At 35.4% G+C, this 21,479-nt stretch overlaps 2 long non-coding RNA genes across 2 annotated transcripts; both read right to left on the reverse strand.

The window, feature by feature from the left end:
- Positions 1-531: 531 nt before the first annotated feature.
- Positions 532-19,303, reverse strand: LOC124437298. Its single transcript, XR_006945638.1, has 3 exons — positions 19,227-19,303; positions 6,867-6,869; positions 532-544 (listed from the first exon to the last, which is right to left on the reverse strand). It is a non-coding gene; the product is annotated as an uncharacterized LOC124437298 (long non-coding RNA).
- Positions 7,647-8,244, reverse strand: LOC124437297. The gene is made up of 2 exons (XR_006945637.1): positions 8,136-8,244; positions 7,647-7,980 (listed from the first exon to the last, which is right to left on the reverse strand). It is a non-coding gene; the product is annotated as an uncharacterized LOC124437297 (long non-coding RNA).
- Positions 19,304-21,479: the final 2,176 nt, after the last annotated feature.

Consider the following 21,479-nt stretch of genomic DNA (forward strand, 5'->3'; position numbering starts at 1 on the left):
TAAAATGTCATAAAATAACTTAAATGTTACATCCACAATATGCGTTTCTCTACCGTCGATCTTCTTTATTTTGATGTGTGTCTGTACTGTGTTTTTCACGCAATGCCGAAGCATTATTTTCACATGATGCTCTCGGTATCGTAAATGTTTTTTTTCTCACTTGTTTTCGTTCATACAAACAGTATTAGAAATCAGGAGGGAGTGGATATTGAAAAAATTTTTTAAAGTGGAAGTTTTGACCACCAAAATCCGCCATTACCGCCATGTTTTTTACCACGAGGCCCAGGCCCCTTTGCCCCTCCAGGTCTTATAGAGCTCAATGACTTCCATATTTATTTGTGTATTGCACATACGGGCAACCGTAGCGTCACTATCATCATTACGAATTAAACAGCGTCGCTTTCATTATCATTAAAAATTTAACAGCGTCCTTCAGTCTTCTATAAATTTTCCCTGGCTAGTGCTGTGGACTAGACAAACGTTGCCTATATTATTATTTCTTCTACGTTTCAAATCTTTGGATATAGATCCTGGTATCAAAGCACTGCGGAAAAAGGAAATCAAGATGGCGAAACGTACGTATAAGTCCGACAGTGCCATGAGCTTGAATCAGTCTGAGTCTACAACCAGTGCGACTGAAAGAATCCCAAGAGAAATGCTGGCTCTTTATGAAGAAGCAATCTCCGCTTTCACCCTAAGGCCAAGTTGTCAAATTAAAGAATTCGACATCAATATAGAATACAATATCATCGTGTTTGATATTGAAACAACCTCTTAGATAGAGGTGCCGAGTTATGTCAACTTTCAGCTGTCGACAAAACAGGTCAAAATATGTTTTCAAAATACATTTTACCTGATGATGAAATTGATTATTATGCTACCCTCGTTAATAAACTGTCAGTGCAAACAGTTGATAGAAGACGAACACTTTTTAAAGATGATGAAGCGTTGGAGTCACTTACCTGTCAAGAGGCTCTTTCGCTATTCGTGAAATACATCAAAGATTTCATGATCACAAGCAAAGCTAGAACCAACAAAGATGTATGCACTGTTTTAATCGGCCACAATGCAAGCTTGTTTGACATAAAAATATTGTTTCGCAACAGTGAGAATGATATCCATGAATCAATGCGAGCTTTAGAGATTATTTTTGGCGACAGTCTTCCTTTGTTTAAGCATTTATCAAAAACAAAGCATCCAGCGTTGATTTAGCCTAACGGACAGAGTTGCCCTTTAAACATGCTGTCGCTGTACAAGACTTTGTTTGGTGAAACATATGCTGCACACGAGGGACCAGAAGACGTTATAGCTTTGCAACGAATTCTATTTTCTTCACCAATCAAATTAACCGAACACGATATTATCAATCATTGTAAACCGATTTTCTTTAACGATGCTTTAAAAGATATGCAATAATTGGACCATCGACTCCAGCTGCTTCAAACAATGAAGAACAAGTTATACAGCGATGATAGTTTTTTCAAGCGGCGATAAGTAAAGACATGGCAGAAAAGATTGCTGGCAGTGGACTATCATACGCTGACCTCCAAAATCTGTACACAAACCACGGTAGAAACGCGCTGATTGCTGTATTATCGAAGCCACCTACAACATCAAACAACAGAAAACCGAGAGTGACAAAAGACAAGAGAGTTCTAGCCTCCATTCTGCATCATTTTGAACGATAAACTGTTAGATAAGGGTTTTAAGGTATCCCTGTTTTAAACGCTTAAACGTCAGCACTCTGTTTAACGGTGATGTTTTTCTTTCTTGTCTTCACGACACTTGAAAATTTGAAATCATTTAATTTTTAATCATTTAATCATCGCCCCAAAACATTCAAGTATTGTTCAGGGGCGGATCAAGAGTATGTCAAATCCGTCGCGCGACTGATGTTTGTAATTTTAAAAATTACCAATTCAAATTAATTAAAAATTCATTAATTATTCCTACTTTCTTATCGCATTTACCTCGTGATAAAAATCCAGCTTTATTTATTATTGAAAACAAATGACTAATCCAATGAATATCTCGTTGGTAACAAGATCAGTTGAATTTTAATTGACCTGGAATAACCGACTGATAAGCGGGGTGGGTTGACTTGTTCGACTGATAAAGGAGTCTACTAAAGCCAAAAACGCTTATTTTATTGGTCAATGGCCAGATCAGTGGACAGTCTGGAATGGTTTCGATCGATAAGAGGGGTGGCCGGACGTATAAGGGAGTCCAATTGCTATCTTACAATTCGTTCATTTGAATTTTTGTTTTATTGTGATTGGTTTGACGGATTTCGACTGATGGCCAACTGACTTAACATATATAGTCAAGCTCACTGTTTGAATTGAATGTTTAATCGTTTCATAGTAATTATTATAAGCATGATAGAAACTAAACTACAATCAGATGGAAGTTATGGAAATATTTTACAAATTCGTATTTTGACATGAATGCTGCTGCCCAAACTGTGAATTTTTTCAAGAGGGTGAAAAATTTATGGATAGATTGTAAATGCTTGGCAAAGACGATCTCGAGCGACATTTGAGTAATTGATGTTCAAAAGAAAGCCAACATTGTTTTGAGTTTTATAAACAGAAATTTATATCCAAAATCGTAAGTAAAGAACAAGTGAAGTTTATGCATTAATGTAATATATCAAAGTCAATTAATGCGAGTGTGTGATGCGATTTTGTCAATATTGCGTATGGTAAGCAGATTGATGCTTCTAAAATTGTTGTTGCCGAAGTACATTCAGTTATGATTTCTTTAGTGCTTGGGGAATCGTGGCCGTTATATGGCAGTGAAATCCTACATTCCTGCAAACATATTTCAATGGACAAAAAATCTGCAGCCATAAGGCGCCATACTATTATTTACTTTATCATAAACAAATGTTTGGGGCTTTTCAGTTTATGATCATTGATCATTCAATCATTGGACAGTTATACCACATATTGTTTAAGATTTGAGAAAGCTAACATTGATTACATGAGAAGCTGTTTACTATAAACTGTGATTTTGAGTCTTTTCTGATCCATGAAGATTTTTATGTGCTAAAAATCTACTACTATTATTTGCATAAATTATTAAGAAATGGTTTGTTAACATGGGACTTAAGGCTAGCAGAGAATTACAACTCTTCTCTTAAATTACAATACACTCATTCCACCAGTCTGGTCTCTTGTTTCAATTCATCCTTTTAAAATATGACAGCTCTTCCAACTCCGCTTTCGTAAATATCAAACTATTTAATTTCTACTGCTTGACTTTCGTTACTTAATTCATGCATTGTAAATATATATGTGTATGCATGGTTTGGTTTATCATTCTGTCTGAGGATGACTTTGAAATAAATCGAAAATTTACAGTTCACTTCGCGTTTTGTTTTCATTCACATTTTTTCATCTCAAGATATCTTGTTTCTTCAGAATTTGTTTTTTACTATCTTTTTTAAATTGTCGGCTGGACATGGCTCTAAGACTTTCTCCTTACCTTGAAAAGAGACCACATCGTCCACGTCGTGCACATGTACATTAGACACGATGTTTAAAAACGTTCAAAGAGTTCTTTGGTACATAGTTTATAGTTAATAGCTTTCCTCTCAGGAGCCGATGACTGGAAAGCAAGCACAGTTGATTCGCTGTTACGAACTGTAGGTTTTTATCGTGATTTTCATCAAAAATTGCTAGCCGAATCCCAAACACACATACATTTTCCTCACTCTTTCTTCAGGAGGTGGAAATTGTGAAATTTTCGGAAAAGCGGTCAATTTCGGGAAATCTCAGCGGCAAAGGAAGAAATCCGCCATTTTTGGCGTCATCAGATATCTAAGGCCGCGCTTGAGATAACCCCTCCAGTTATTATAGAACTCAATGGCAACGAGGGCATATTTTGGCGTTTTATACGTCATGGCAACATAACGAGCGCATTTTTTGTCGTTTTATACGTCATGTCAAGATAACAAAAGCATCTTTTGTCGTTTTATTGAAGACTATCTTCTAGTTTATGTTACAAATGCACAATAAGACACCATACAAAGCTTGAAACAGATGTGAATGTTGAAAATAAGAAAATAGCAAAAAAGTAGTGCAGAGAAAAAAATTTTATTGATTGATTGGTTTAGAAATCAATAACAATATTGCGATTATTATCATTACATAAATTCCCATTCATTCTTCATTGTCCAGTTCAGTGAGCAAAATAATTTGAAAGTCCGATTTTCTACAAACATTGTTTTTACTTGAAGAATTTCTTTACTTGACAGTGACCAACATAACGACCACAGCCGTTCTCAATACCATCCGCGTACCATCTTGCGGCATTTATGGCCGAGTTCTTGCTCCCGCCAAAACCGTAGGCGACTGAAGGGCAACTCAAGTGAGAAGGAAAGTCTCGCGGATTGCATTTTGCGTAGTACGTTTTTGTAGCCAACTTGTAGCCCAGTGCTATAAACACCCTGAAAAATGGGGCAACTGCCTGCGTTTGATCGAGCAACCCGAGAAAGAGCACCACGAATGCTGTGAATACCAAGACTTTCATAACGAAAATTGAAATCTAAATGTTGGAAAACTCCTCTCGGTTTTCCGTGAGCTGATCCTATAACACTTTGGGACTTTATTTTCCTATACTTAATTGAACACACAAACGTAACATCCCCCTTTCATTAGATATTTACAACTATTTATATTAATGGTAGCACTTCAGATATCACATGATTTCCTTACAAAGCTCATTCTCTCATCCTTGTAAAAAATTGTACGTTTCAGCTCGTTCCATCATCTACCTTTTCCAATGCAATATATGCGCTTACACGCCTACTAATAACGGAACCCACACAAATAAAAAAAAACTCTTAATTTACGTAAAACCCCTAAATTTAATATTGATAGTAATGTATTAAAGGAATTCCTCGAAACTAAAGAATGGATTATAAACTATTTTGTTCATGTTTTCACCTCTGACGAAAAGTAAGATTGCTGATTTCAACTGAACGCGAATGAACACTGTTGAAAATCTACAACTAAGTTACCGTAAAAACTTATTCACAATACAATTCAGAATGTTTGTTCGAGTGAGTTTTGTTGTCTGTTCTACTGCTGATAACTTGTAGCTACTGCTGTGTGACCTCATTGATAGATTATGACTAAATACAGTCTTTTGGAACATGCCACTGGGTTTGACTTACGTTGTCGTTTTCCTTATAGCACTGAGCATTGCATTAGAGTATCCCATAGTTAAGTTAAGAGCTTACAGTGACGTGTCCATAACGTGCATTTACTGTTTATCTAGAGTTATCTAAAAACATCATAGGAAAATGGGGATAGCCTATTCTTGTTTCTCTCAAACGCGTTATTAAAACTTACACACTTCGCATAATTACGTTCCTACACTTCAGTTTCAAGTACGTTAACCGTCTAGCCCAGTGGTCTCGCCTCAAGAGTGCACCTAGTTAAACTGAAATGTAAAAATAGGTAAGCATTTCGGATAGCTCGACCATAGGCAGAGTTTACATGTAAATAATACACATCGACCCTGTACAAAATGTGAGATACGTTTAAGAAAAATATGAGGAAAACCTTGATGAAGGTCTAATCTGTTTCGTAAAAGGTCCTGTTATCATCTTAAGCTTTCTTTATTGTCTGTGCGCTCTCGCTTAAAATGCATGTGATGTGTTTGGGTTCGAAGTGTCTTGCACTGAAACAAAACAGAGGCGACGTCCTCAAGAAATCTTACGATTTTTAGTAATAAACTCATTGCTATTTCGTATGAAAAATAATTTTTGAAGATAAATTCCACGTCTTCCATAATTCGTCCTGTAGGCGTTGATAAGTTGTTCACTACTTACCTCGAGCAAGTATTAAATCGTGTTTACTTCCGCCTGAGCAGAGAATGTTGCAAAGATAATATTGTAAAATAATTCGTCCTGTAGGCGTTGATAAGTTGTTCACTACTTACCTCGAGCAAGTAGTAAACCGTTTTTACGTCCGCCTGAGCAGACAATGTTGCAAAGATAATATTGTAAAATAATTCGTCCTGTAGGCGTTGATAAGTTGTTCACTACTTACCTCGAGCAAGTAGTAAACCGTGTTTACTTCCGCCTGAGCAGTTAATGTTGCAAAGATAATATTGTAAAATAAATCGTCCTGTAGGCGTTGATAAGTTGTTCAATACTTACCTCGAGCAAGTAGTAAACCGTGTTTACTTCCGCCTGAGCAGTTAATGTTGCAAAGATAATATTGTAAAATAATTCGTCCTGTAGGCGTTGATAAGTTGTTCAATACTTACCTCGAGCAAGTATTAAATCGTGTTTACTTCCGCCTGAGCAGACAATGTTGCAAAGATAATATTGTAAAATAATTCGTCCTGTAGGCGTTGATAAGTTTTTCACTACTTACCTCGAGCAAGTAGTAAATCGTTTTTACGTTCTCCTGAGCAGACAATGTTGCAAAGATAATATTGTAAAATAATTCGTCCTGTAGGCGTTGATAAGTTGTTCACTACTTACCTCGAGCAAGTAGTAAATCGTTTTTACGTCCGCCTGAGCAGACAATGTTGCAAAGATAATTTTATAAAATAATTCGTCCTGTAGGCGTTGATAAGTTGTTCACTACTTACCACGAGCAAGTAGTAAACCGTGTTTACTTCAACCTGAGAACACAATGTTGCAAAGATAATATTGTAAAATAATTCTTCCTGTAGGTGTTGATAAGTTGTTCCATATATACCTCGAGTAAGTAGTAAATCGTGTTGTTTACTTACGCTCAGGCGAGCAGAATTTGAGCCTTCAACACCTTGAAAATAATTGTTTCAAGTCAATCGGAACTCTGCTTGCGTTGTGAATTTTGTAATCCTCGGATATCGTCAGATACGAGCTAAGAAATAGAATACCACTTTAAGCGCTCGTCTCTTTTTCTGGAAAGTAGACGAAGTACCACTGATTGTTTTACAAATGTGGCCCCGATTCTCAAATTCACCAAACACTGTAAAAAAGATGTATTACATAATGTAATCTTTAGGAAGTGTTTACAGGCTTCTTTCAATGTCTTGGTTCATGTTTTGAAGAGGAATAAAAGCAAAACAACACGTTTTTCCCGCAATCTTGTCTTTAAACAACTTGCTTTGGAGTCAGTATTGTTAGTCATTTTTTGATGACTATACGTAGAGTTTGACTTTAGTTTGCCAAGAATGAATGTCTTTGAGATAATTAAATGATGATAAAAGTTCTGTTAACTGAATTTCTAGGATAAGACCCCCACAGTTCTGCCCCAAATTTAAATAAATTAACTGGGGAAAAGGTTGTAAAGCTTTGCCTATAAATACATCAACTTGTAACCATGACCTATTGTTTATTTTAGGTACATGCAGATAGTGTCATCAGAATACAGCCTCCGTAAAGTTCAGGTAGGACTCTTATGCAATATATATTTTTCACTTTTAATCTAAACCTTACATATTGCCTTTATGATGCATTAGCCTTTTTTGCAACACGGCCTTTACTGTTTCTACCCTTGTGAAAAAATGTCGTAACGCGAATTCTCAATCGATCAAATCTCTTAAAAATTTGATCTACAAGTTTTCTACTTTAGGAAAACTTAGAAAAGGGTCCTTGTAAGATGGTGTTTGTTCGTTACCAAGCAAATACAACAATATAAGTTGGCAACAAGACATGTTGACAACAATCAAAATTACTTCAATACAAGTTCATTACAATAAAAATTGACAACAATACAAGTTGTTATTTACAATTAAAGTGTTTATTCGTATTATGAAAGAAATATATTGTGAATTAAAAAAGTTGAAATTTATGCAGTCCCACGTTACGTGTGAGTAAGTTAGTGACCGAGAGTCGCGAAATTTTAAAGCCAACTACAAAATGTCAAGCGTCCTTTTGAAGTTTTCTTCCATCTACTGATGAACCATATAAGCTAAGAGAGCCCCAACTGCAAGCAACCAGATGGCGAAAAGATTTTTGCACCAGTAGACCTTAAAATCACAAGTACAATGGAGGTGATTTCAAATTGCTCTCTTAAAGTGTATTTTGTTACTCATATTAGGAATTTCTAGTAGTAAAGTTTTGTTTCTTTATGAAAGCTATTTGTTTCGATGACGAAGATAGTTAAGCCATTTTTTTTACTTACTAATGGACTTGTATCCGTTATTGTTAGTATGAGGATGGCATTTAAACTAATCACAAAGATCAAAACAACACTCATTCCGTATTCCATGTATCTTGGTCTTCCCCATATGCAAAATAAAATGACGGCAATTAGCAAAAGAACCTGAATAACAAAAAAATAACTATTTTACCCCGGTTTCATGCATTGTACCATCTCTGGAGAGGGAAATCAAGAAATTGAGATGTATGAGAAAACAAGGAGATGACCTACTCGTACTAAGCCTACACCCCATAATTGCGTCCTGGTAATAATTATCCATTTGAAAGGTAGCAGACAATGCACCCAACCTCTATTTATCCCCTACCCTATCTAGCTCAAAAAATCACCCGGAAATTAGCTTTTGTCGAAAATAGTAATGATTATTATCAAGATGCTTGTAATAAATGGTCTACTAATTTCAGGATGTTTAAGGGTCTGAAAGGACATCTTCCAGTAAAAGAGCGAAATGGATTTCCAAACTCGGATATTGGCCTCTTAATGTTCAAATATGTTCAACCAATTAGTGCTTTTGTGGATATTTCAATAGCCAATCAATATGTGTCAACAGAATTGAATGTAGACAAAATAAGCACTATGGTCAATCATTTCTGCAATTGAGTTTTTGTAAATGAGCAAGCTCATGTTTCCATATGCCTAAATTGTAGAATACTTAAATGGAAAACTCGCCCCGGCGGCTCGTGGTCACTTTTTTAGTTTTTATCACAAATGACGTCATACCCGTATATCTATAACTGTATAGACAACGGTTAAATGTTATCTGTTTGTTTTATAAAATAAAATCAAAAAATTCCCATATTAAACCGTCAAACAGTTTGTCTTCTTTTTCTCCAAACACTTGGAACATTGGAAAGTCTTGATTTGCAAATATCACGCTGACGTGATCTCTAGGTTTGAAGAAATTCTATTGGCTAGCTTAATCACGTGATAAAATGTGATTGGCTAACAAAATAAACAAGCAATGGCTGATCAATTTTGTTGAAATTTTGTTATCTAAGACGAAGGACAAATTAATGTTTGAAAACGGGGTTTTTTCTTTTCTTTTCTCTCAAATACGTTAACTGCCTCAACTAGGTCTTTGTAAATATCTTTATTTTCCCATTCAGGGAGGTATTGCGATAAATTTCAAATATATTCGCCATTTGTTTTTATAAACATGAAATTTTCTGTGACGTCAATTCCTATTAGCTCGCGACAAATGAAATTGCTCAACTTCTTCGTGTTATTATATTATATGTAATAACATTTAGTGGCGCTGGTACTAGAATTATATTTTGTGGAGAACACCCCTTAAATGTCATTAACATGTATTACGTATTGTTTTATATGCATGACTGAGTAATTTACTTATGTATGAAAGGACTTATGTTTAGAAAATATTAGAGAACAGTTGCCCAACGTCACCCCCTTGCCGACGCCTCTGATGACATTTGAAATAGTTTCTGTATGTGCGGCAATACTAATTATAGTTTGTATGAAATCCCAAGCTATGGTTACTTTTACGACTTATTGATATCAAAGTTTAAAAAGAGCTATATTTTTGATAATCTGACTGTTTTATTTCATAAAGTTTAAATTGTGCTGGTTAGAACATGGCAATGTAAATGAAGATGGACCGTCTACAACTTATCGCTGCTCTAAACGTCAACTCACTGCTTGGGATGACGTCATTCTTTTTTGTCTTTACATTTGTTCAATCACCCCGATAATAACTTTGCTTTCTAAAACTTCATGGAAGAAGCATGGTAATTTTTCTCTTTTTAGATACATGTTGAGGAAATTCCTGTGATTGAAAATGTCATACGGCAAAATTGAAGAAAAATACTCATTTATTAACAGACAGCTTTTATTTTGTCAAAAAATTCAACAACAAACTGCAGAAAGTTGATTAAACATAGTGCTTGATTTGTTTATAATTTATTTTCATCACGCATTCTGATTGGTCCGTTACGTAATTATGTCCAAAAAAGTGCTGATTGTTTTGACATCATTTAAAAAGGTCGCAAATATTTTTGCAACAATTTAACCACAAAAAAACTATCCCAGTTATTTTAATCTATTTTCCCAAATTCGAACCATAAAATTGCTATCTGGCTGTGAGTGCCCACGACATTAAACTACCAATTTTAGAAACAATCGCAAACAGGATAAATAACTCTTCACTCAAACAACGCATAAGCTTTGTTACAAAATAAATATAAATTTTCACGATTGAGTGTTGTGTACAAAAACATATGGTCAGCTTAATTATGTCTTAGCCAGTGTACATCCTGCATTAGATGGTAAGTGCAGTCTTGTCTAAAAGTAAGATATCTTAATTGTTCAAGTGCAAACCATTGAGATAAATATATGTGCTATCCTTTGGTATATATGCCTCTACTTACATGAGCCAGCAGACACTAATGTTTTTAGTTAAAGTCTCTCACTTACAGTGGTGCCTGTAGGATTTCATTTTGCAGGGGCAAAACACTCCCCAATTGTCACTTAGATATATTACGCATTGATTTATATGACCGGCATTTTTGAAACACGTATATTAAGACCTTAGCATGGGAAACATTGGGAGCAGTTGCCCCCCTCCCCCCACACTTTTCCCCTTTTCCTGCGCCTTTGCTCATTTTAAGCTTACTGTGTTAACAAACTGTCTTTGGGCCGTGCTTGCAAAGATTTGTTGAATTGAGGCCTTAAATTTTTGGCGGGAAGTAGCAGAGCAGTTACATATTCCGTTCATTCTTTAGCTATCTTCATGAAATTAAATTTTCTAAGGGTCATTTTGAATGCTTTTACAGACAAAATTATTCTAAAAATATATGATGAATCTATAAATAAATGTAACAAATATCAACATTTTGTTTAATGGTTCAGACCAACTTACCACACCAAATGTCCATATTTCATAGTAATGCGCTCTTATGTCAATCATCATCCTTTGGATTGGTTACAACACTAAAAAGAGGAAAGCACACGTTTAAAAACTCAAAGTGTATTCATTTACACTATAATTGTATGTTTTGTCGAAGAAAATTTTTACCTGCTTACAAAGTGTATTTTTTGTACCTTTATTTTTAAAATTTCCCCAATGTATGATTTGACGCATAGGTGAACCAGCGTCAGAAAAAAAGAATTATAGTCGTAATCTCAAATTCATACTACGTTCATAATTTTGTTCATTTAAATTGTAAATATATCGAAGAACAAACTATTGGAATTTGTTCTGTGTAATCGAAGCCTCCCTGCTGTTATGAAATGCTACATATTAGTTATTAGTAACATCGCTGACTTTATGCTCAATGAAATGACCAAATTTTTTTCGTATAAATTGTCTGGAATTCGTATCTTCAAGTAGGATACATAAATCATCTTTCATGTTTTTTAATTAAAGAAGAAGCTCGTTATTTTTCTTGCATCAGATCTTTGTGTTTAGTCGGTGAATTCTTCAAATTCCATTAAGAATTAAATCCAAAAACTATAATTTCAAACTTTTTCAACTGTCTCTTTCATCCTTACTTTTCCTATAGCTGCATTGAAATAGAGTAGAACTGTGTTTATTTTCTACCGAACTTCTGTCAGGATGCAGTTTTGCTTGGCTTAGGAGATTTAAAAATTTAAGCTATTCGTGATTCGCCATTATGAAATTAATTCCATGCAAAAATCTGAATAAATTACACCAAAACAAGTTTGAATAAGAACAATTTTCAAAACAAAGTTGAAGTACATGTACAAAAATTTTACCGAATTATTCATAGAGATATCTTAAAAACTGTCGTAAACTATCAAATTATGTCTCTAGCATTTGCGAAAACGAATTCCAGTCACTTTTATAGAATTTTTTTTGTTAAACATGCATATCATAGTTTTCATCTTAGTTGTCGCTTTATATGAACAAGGTATTCGTATACTTGTAAGCATTGCTACATTGTTCCTGCGAGGAACAATAAGCTACCAAGTTTACTTTTGGTCGCCATCAAGGAAAAGACGAAATACTTGCACAAGTATTAAATTAAGCCAGGTGTCATAGTATTCTACCTTTACGTATTTCTTAGCAAACTTATCGTACAATAAATTAACCTTCAAACGAATATTCCAAATCCTTCGCTAAAAACATCGAGTTGTGAGTCTTGTATGAAGCGTTAAAAATATGATCAAAATGTTCATTGTTCAAAAGTATCTATAATTCATTAGTAATAAAGTATCGATACATCAACGAATCATAATTATGAAATGAGCTTTTAAGAAAACAATGTACGCTGCTATGTTAAGCAGTTTTTAGGTAGTAGCTTTGGCACTAAAACGAACGATAAGTTTTAAATTTAAAAATGCTAAAATGGATAAAATTTCTCTATGTTAAGAAAGAAGAACAAGAACACGTACAACAGTATATTCACGAAGCAAGATACTTGGACCTAACCCCCCTCCCCCCAACTTTTCGTCGCCCAATTTTTTCACCTCTAGTATTATTTATAATCTCTATAGATTTCCCGTCCACGTAATTAGTATACAGGTCAGTGGTATAACTCATAGGTATGCTTTGAATAAAATCAAGGATTATGTTTAAATAAGACATTTTTATAAGTAAGGTAAACTGATTTCGGGGCCGCTTATTCTACAATTATTACACTATTTCACTGTTATTTTGCTCTATCTTTATTGATGTTTAGCATTCTACAACTGCAATATCGTATTATCTGTACGTATAAAATATAAAAAAACAACAAGAAAATTACATCCAGACAATACTGTTCTACAGGTATTTGATTACTCACTTTTTACGGGATTTTAATGAATATATACTCATATATGCGAGAGAAATATGTTGCTTACACTATGAAAGAGTTTAGAGTTTGATTTTTGATAAACAATCATGTATAATATTTTGAGAGCAGTCCAATTTCAATGCAGATGCTCGTATGAAAAAGTCTATTAGGACGAGATTTGATACGGCCGCCTTTTTCATGATCTAAGGCGTGAACGTCTTCTTCTCAGCTTAAAATGAATTCAAGTTTAAAAGAATGTGCAAAAATAGTGGTTCTCATTTTAATTGTGTAAATCTAAATTTGAAATTAAGCAAGAAGGTTAAAATTTTTAAAGTTATATGAATAGAACTTTATACAAATCCTGGTCTTTAAAGATGCGCTTAGGCCCTTGGGCCAACAAAGTAGGTCCACCAGGATGCCCTTTGACTACAGTATATCTAATAGGATTTTCCTGCATCAGCTCCTTTTCATCCTCGGAGTCAAGATCATAAATGATAGCACGACTTGGCCAATTCGAAATAAGAAGTTTGCCTTGACCAAAATGAAATGCTATATCATAAATCTCTTGCATTGATAGTGTTACCGTCTTAATCAACGAGCCTTCCATCGTGTAAACGTAGATAGAATCACATCCAGCTAGAAAGATATTTTTGTTAGAAATAGCCAATGCTTCCACATAATCTTGTGCAAAAACGCTTGCGAAATACTCCGTTCTTGTCATGAATAAACACTTCACCTGTCCAAGGGTAACCATTACGCCTGACTAGAGATTCGAGCAGCACAACATTATTGTTAAAGATTTTCAAACAATGATCAGGAGTGCCCACAGAGGGACGGCTACAGCCCCGAGTGTCCACACTAGGCTGAATGTCCACTTTATGTTTCAAGGATAGATCTTTATCAAAAATATGAAAAGACTTCTCAAATCTTTCTTCATCAAAATAAGCAACCATTCGTATTGCGTACACGTTATCCTCTTGATCCACTGATAAAGCACTGATCCACGTATTTCATTATTTGGATATTTATAATAAACGTCATCAATTTAAAACCTCGCTCTTTAAATTAACATATGGCTTAAAGACTAATTTCGTTATTAGTACCACTTACGATTTCACCACGACTGTTAACATCCCAACTCATAATACGTCGCAAATGTGGTCCGATAAAAAACAAATTCGAATTCGTTAGGAGATGCAATCAACTCTTCACCCCAAGAATTTGTGGTGGAGATCTTTCGCCAGTCTAATATGGGGTTAAACAACAGTCCTTCTCCAAGTTCAATAGTTGGCCAATCCATACATGACTACTATAGTCTTGATACTCCAATGAAGTCATACAATTGACGGTTGAGGAGCATCACTGGTTTTATAATTTTCATTCTGTCGTCTATTATATTTCTCAATTTTGCTATCCAGCCACCCTTGATGTGAAGTGAGAACTTTTACGAACTTCGTCCAGTTGATGTAGCTTTTCATATACTGAAAGGACAACTTAATGGCTTCTTCTCTGGGCAATCAAGGCGCTCCAAAATATTGCCACGATCTTAACTTTTACAGCCAATATTCTGTTCTCAAAGCTTAAATTTTCGTTGTTGAACGCATCCGTTGCTTTTGACCGGGATGTCTGAAATTCTTTCTTTGCATTTTCAAAGCTAATTGACCCAGTCTCTAAATTTTTATTTTCTTGAATGAATTGTTCCATTGCTCTCCAAGCTTTACGCACATTGGAACTGGACGTTGCCGTTGAAATGTCGTCATTATTTGCTTTTGTACGTTCTCTCGATTCAAAATTTTTCACTTTGTCAAAGCACAGAAAAGTTCAACAATTCCTTCTTCCAAAGAGTCTATACTCGAACGAAGATCTACCTGCGAAAGACCATCTAATTTGTCTTTTATTTCTTTTAAAGATTTCTTGACTTCCTGGCGCCATACAATGTCAGAATGCCGCTTGTAAATATGTCTAAAATTTTAATTCCGCCAAGAAATGAAAGTGCCTCAAGTATAATAACCGACATGAATCAATTTCATGTTTAAATTTTGAATATATACAGATGATTCTATTACTTTATTGTTAAAATCTAAAACAGTTTGTCTTTAATCTGTCTGTTTTGATGATTATAAATATACTTCTTCCATTTATGCATTATTCGAAAATTTGAACCAATCAAATGAAACTTACACAACTATACTATTGAAATTTCCATTACTTCACAGTACTTAAAATTACAGGTATGTTAGGTGTTCAACTTACTGACATTATGCAATATATATATAGCAAAGTAATATGAAAGTAATTTTAGGCGTATGCCGTGATTTATTTATGACATTTTATGCGGTTAGTTACGATATAAAGCAAAAATAAAAATTATTTTAAATGTACGCCATAAGCAATTAAATTTTGTGTGATTCAATGACGCATTACGTTCAAGCCACCCACATATTGAGGTATTCAAAATATATTAATATCTCTTCACGAGAACTTTCTATTCTACATGCATTTTAAAAAGCAATAAACATTGTACCAGAGCATATTTTTTTGACTGGTGTTAACAATGACATCAATCTTTCGTTCTTACAAATTATTATATGAATATTTGATATAAGCTTGATAGAAACATAACATGCGACAAGTCGATTCGTGAATAACCTCCCTGTTACAAAGACGCATATAGCACCAGCGTATGGTAGCGATTGGTCAATATCCCCCATATAAGTATGTATACGCAAGCATACACTATAGGGTGACGTTATGAATAGGTTTTATAGCATTTAGGTCTCCTCTAAAAACCTGTCTTACAACAAAAAGGGGTCGTTGTAAGACAGGTGTTTGTCGGTTGCCAAGCAAATTCAACAATATAAATTAAAAACAAGACAAGTTGACAACAATACAAGGCGTTGACTATAGAATGATTTAAGCAAATACTGTTTTTATTTTTTCATCATCAAACTTACAATTGGTTAGTCGGTAATTTTTTCAAAATCCATTCGTGATGTGATTCAAAAAGCTAATGCCCCAAAACTTTCTCAACTGTCTCTTTCATCCTTACTTTACCCAATAGCTACATTGAAATAGAGTAGAACTGTGTCTATTTTTTACCGAACTTCAGTCAGGATGCAGTTTTGCTCAGCTGAGGAGACGTAGAAATTTAGGCCTTGTTTACACTGTACCGGATTCGTATCGGAGCAGGTTGAATATTCTTTATATTAAAATGCAATGAATTTGTTCGACGTCAGAAACACAGTCAAATAGACTAGATCTATCAGCTTTTAGTCCGTACAGTTACCCCTTTAAAGAAAATGAAGATGTCGTGATGTGGGAATCCGGTATAGTGTAAACGCAGTCTTAAGCTATGAGCGATTCGCCACAATTTAATCAATTCCCATGCAAAAATCTATTGTTATTCAAATTTCACCAGAGGCTCGTAGTGTAAACGCAACTGTGTAAGTCCTAGGTAAGGCAAAGGCTCGTAGTGTGAATGCGATTGTGTAAGTCCTAGGTGAGGCAAAGGCTCGTTGTGTGAACGCGGCTGTGTAAGTCCTAGGTAAGGCAAAGGCTCGTAGTTTAAACGCGACTGTGTAAGTCCTAGGTAAGGCAAAGGCTTGTAGTGTAAACGCGGCTGTGTAAGTCCTAGGTAAGGCAAAGGCTTGTAGTGTAAACGCGGCTGTGTAAGTCCTAGGTAAGGCAAAGGCTCGTAGTGTAAATGCGATTGTGTAAAGTCCTAGGTGAGGCAAGGCTCGTAAGTGTAATCAAAGCTGGCAGTAATAATTCTAAGATAGGTAAAGCAAAGGCTTGTAGTATAACTGACTGTATAAAGTCCTAGAGTAAGGCAAAGGCTGTATAAACGATGACTGTAAGTCTGAGGTAAGGCAAAGGCTTGTAGTATAAACGACTGACTATTAAGTCCTAGGTAAGCAAGGCTTGTAGTGTAAACGCGGCTGTGTAAGTCCTAGGTGAGGCAAAGGCTTGTAAGGTATAAACAGCAGCTGTGTAAGTCCTAGGTAAGGCAAAGGCTTGTAGTATAAGCGACTGTGTACGTCCTAGGTAAGGCAAAGCTTGTAGTGTAAACACGGCTGTGTAAATTCCTAGGTGAGGCAAAGGCTCGTAGTGTAAACAATGGCTTTATAAAGTCCTAGGTAAGGCAAAGGCTCGTAATAGTATAAACGCGACTGTATAAGTCCTAGATTAAGGCAAAAGGCTTGTGAGTGTAAACGCGGCTGTATAGTCCTAGGTAAGGCAAAGAGCTCGTAGATGTAAACGTGACTGTATAAGTCCTAGGTAAGGCAAGGGCTCATAGTATAAACTGACTGTATAAGTCCTAGGTAAGGCAAAAGGCTTGAGTGTAAAATGCGGCATGTAAAGAAGTCCTAGGTGAGCCAAAGGCATGAGTGTAAGCAGCTGTGTAAAGTCCTAGGTAAGGCAAAGGCTCGTAGTGTAAATGCACGATTGATAGAAGTCCTAGGTGAGGCAGGCTCGTAGTGTAAACGCTGTATAAGTCCTAGGTAAGGCAAAGGCTTGTAGTATAAACACTGTAAGTCTAAGTAAGGCAAGGCATGAGTGTAAGAAACGCGGCTGTGTAAGTCCTAGGTAAGGCAAAAAGGCTTGTAGTATAAACGCGACTGTAAGTCCTAGGTAAAGGCAAAGGCTTGTAGTGTAAAAAGCTGTGTGAAGTCCTAAGGTGAGGCAAAGGCTTGTAATTATGTAAACGCGGCTGTGTAAGTCCTAGGTAAGGCAAAGGCTTGTGAAGTATAAACGACTGTGTACGTCCTAGGTAAGGCAAAGGCTTGAGTGTAAACATTGGCTGTGTAAGTCCTAGGTGAGGCAAAGGCTCGTAGTGTAAACGTGGCTTTGTAAGTCCTAGGTAAGGCAAGGGCTCGTAGTATAAACGCGACTGTATAAGTCCTAGGTAAGGCAAAGGCTTGTAGTGTAAACGCGGCTGTGTAAGTCCTAGGTAAGGCAAAGGCCTGTAGTGTTAACGCGGCTGTGTAAGTCCTAGGTAAGGCAAAGGCTTGTAGTGTAAACGGCTGTGTAAGCCCTAGGTAAGGCAAAGGCTCGTAGTGTAAACGTGACTGTATAAGTCCTAGGTAAGGCAAGGGCTCGTAGTATAAACGCGACTGTATAAGTCCTAGGTAAGGCAAAGGCTTGTAGTGTAAACGCAGCTGTGTAAAGGCTGATTTCCATTCAGGGTAAATTGTCGCGCGATCAACTTTTTGTGATTACTTTCTTTTGAATTGTGTGCAGCAGTGTGAAACTGTTACGGTCGAGAGCTTACAATTGAAAAGAAAGTGATCGGAAAAACTAAATCACTCAATCTTTGTTTGGTGATAATAAATCACTGTAAGAGTTAAATCCTGAACAGAGTTAAATAAATGTTTTCAATATAAAATGAAGGATATTTTACATTTTGGTTTTAACTAAATACAACACACACAGCGTATATTTATCACGAACTGTCGATAGTTCAATATTTAAATGTATTAATATTCAAACTGGTTGTCACAATTATTAGTGGAATTCACCTGCATTATTACTAAAGTATAAGCTGCATTTTGCTTGAGCTATTGTAATATAATTATATAAAATCCCCACTACACTAAATGAACAAAATAAAAACTGCAGTCACACTATTTACACACCTACAAACTAAAGTATTCAATCATTCAGTTGATAGCAAGTCATAATGACATTGAAAGAAATTTATTAGGACTTACAAGCAGGCTGCTTTTAGAATTTCTCGTGGTCATAAAAAACTATAAAAACGTGCATTACTAATCAGGGCCTTGTATAGGTTCTTAAAGCTTTTCAACAGTCCCTAAATCGAAAAATAAATTTAAAGGGCACTTCTAAAGTCCATAAAATAGAAAATCAATCTAAGGGCACTTTTAAAAGTCCTTAAAAATGAAACTAAAACAAAGAACTTGAAAGTGCTTAATAACCGTTGACGTACCTACTGTTCGTTCTGCTTTTGTCCAGCAGGACTAAAAACTACCCTACAAATAAATCAATGCGCTTGTGGACAATAGTCGAACAGTCACAGTTAATTGTGTTAACTGTGAAGGCAGGCTGGCTCGGTGGTCTAGATTTCATCTGTAGGAAGCGAGGTCATATGTAGGCAGTATGAAAATTTTCCGTGTGAATTCTCGCTTTCCGAGATGAAATTATGATATTAAAAACATGGCGGCCAATGGAGTGGAAGCGGAAATTAAGCCGAAAAGAAGCAACTACGCTAGAATAATGACATGATTTAAAGTTGAATTCATTATTTGAATATAAAATTAGTATTCGTTATAAAAACATAGACTATAAAAGGTATAAACTATTGGTATAAATGGTAATAAACCCATACAATTCAAAGAATTCCGGTGTATGATGTGCCAAGTTACTTTTTAACCCGCAACATTTTGCAAATTGTTTTTTTGCTATTTCGCCGCGGCAGACTGGGTTGAATTACTCATATAAAAGCGAGGTCATATTTAGCTCGGTCAGTGGTATGTCTGGACTCATATGAACAGCCATAGGCCCTTACTGAAAAGTCAGAGAAAAAAATTAGAAAAATTCAGCGAGCTGAAAAAATTACGCTCATATGAACAGTCATAGGCCCTTACTGAAAAGTCAGAAAATAAAAATAGAAAAATTCACCGAGCAGAAAAAACTCACGCTCATATGAACAGTCATAGGCCCTACTGAAAAGTTAGAAAAAAGAAAGAAAAATTCACCGAGCAAAAAAAATCACGCTGATTCACTATAACGAAACAATTCATGCAGCTATATTTCACTTTTATAGACAGCTTTTTTTGAAAGTTCCTCATCATCATATAGAAGAAATATGATATATAGGTAAGATAGTATTACTATTCAGGGCTCGTGCAGATGCTTAAAGCATTTGAAAAGTCCTTAAATTATAGAAAATCAATTTAAGGGAGCTTGAAAGTCCTTAGAAATTAACATAAAACAAAGAACTTTTCGATTAACTGGAAAACACGGATACGGGTACACGGTTGCGGGTGGATTTTGACGGGTAGATGTTATTGAAGGGTAGATATTGACGAGTAGATTTTTACTGGTAGATTTTTGACGGGTAGATATTGACGTGTAGATTTTGACGAGTAGATTTCTCTAAAAAACATTGGAAATTTGCAAATATATTTCCTTGTATATGTTCGTGTGTTTGTATTTCTCATCAAAATAAACAACTGTGACAATCTACCCTTCAAAATGTACCCATCAAAATCTACCTGTCAATATCTACCCGTCAAAATCTACCCGTCAAAATCTACCCGTTAAAATCTACCCGTCATATTCTACCGGTGTACCCGTACCCGTGTTTTCCAGTAAGAAGAACTTTCTAGTTCGAAAAAATCAATTTAAAGGACACTTAAAAAGCTTTTAAATTAGAAAGTCATCTTAAGAGCACATGAAAAGTCCTTCAAAATCAAATTTAAAAAAATTGAAAAGTACTTAAGCCTAGTTCACACTAGTTGTAAGAGTCGAAAAAATCGTTTATGGAAAAGTTTGAATACGCCAAATGCTACACGTGTCAAGAAAATCGGCTTCGCATGTGTGTGATTTGGTTTGTGAAAGCAGGCCAAGTTGAGAACATGTATCGTTTACACCTAACGTCGCACAAAATCCATAATCTTCTCACATGCAACTTTATATTTTGCAATCAAACTATATCTGGTGATTCTACATTCCACGCAAGTAAAAGATTTAGTCGTGTTTTTTAATACTTTTTGTCGCGTATTATTCAAAAATTAACACTTAATGTTCCTTATTTACTTGTACCTAGCTTGATTTTCATGTTTGTAAATGTAGATCGTCCAGGTTGGTATAGTCCTGAGAAGTACTGTTTTTGTTGTAGTTGACTGACGTTTCGACAACCTTAGCGGTAGTCTTCTTCAGAATCAAATGAAGATGACTACCACTAAGGTTGTCGAAACGTCAGTCAACAACAAAACAACCCAGGACTATACCAACCTGAACGATCTATTTAAAAGATATAACGATTCTCCTTGGTTCAAACCATTTACTTTAGTTTGATTTTCGTTATGATTCTTTTTCTGGAGATTTATAACTTTTTTACGCACTTCTATATTTATTTGTGTATTGCACATACGGGCAACCGTAGGGTCATTTTCATCATTACCAATTAAGCAGCGTCGCTTTCATTATCATTGAAAATTTAACAGCGTCTATTCGGTCTTCTATAAATTTTCCCTGGCTAGTGCTGTGGACTAGACAAACGTTGCCTATATTATTATTTCTTCTACGTTTTTTTGCTTTGGATATAGATCCTTGTATCAAAGCACTGCGGAAAAAGGAAATCAAGAGGGCAAAACGTACGTATAAGTCCGACAGTGCCATGAGCTTGAATCAGTTTGAGTCTACAACCAGTGCGAGTGAAAGTATCCCAAGAGAAATACTGACTTTTTATAAAGAAGCAATCTCCGCTTTCATCCCAAGGCCAAGTTGTCAAATTGAAGAATTCGAAATCAATATAGAATACAATATCATCGTGTTTGATATTGAAACAACCTCATTAGATAGAGGTGCC

The sequence above is a fragment of the Xenia sp. Carnegie-2017 genome, unplaced genomic scaffold, assembly GCF_021976095.1.
Source record: "Xenia sp. Carnegie-2017 unplaced genomic scaffold, XeniaSp_v1 HiC_scaffold_16, whole genome shotgun sequence".
Taxonomy (NCBI): Eukaryota; Metazoa; Cnidaria; class Anthozoa; order Malacalcyonacea; family Xeniidae; genus Xenia; species Xenia sp. Carnegie-2017.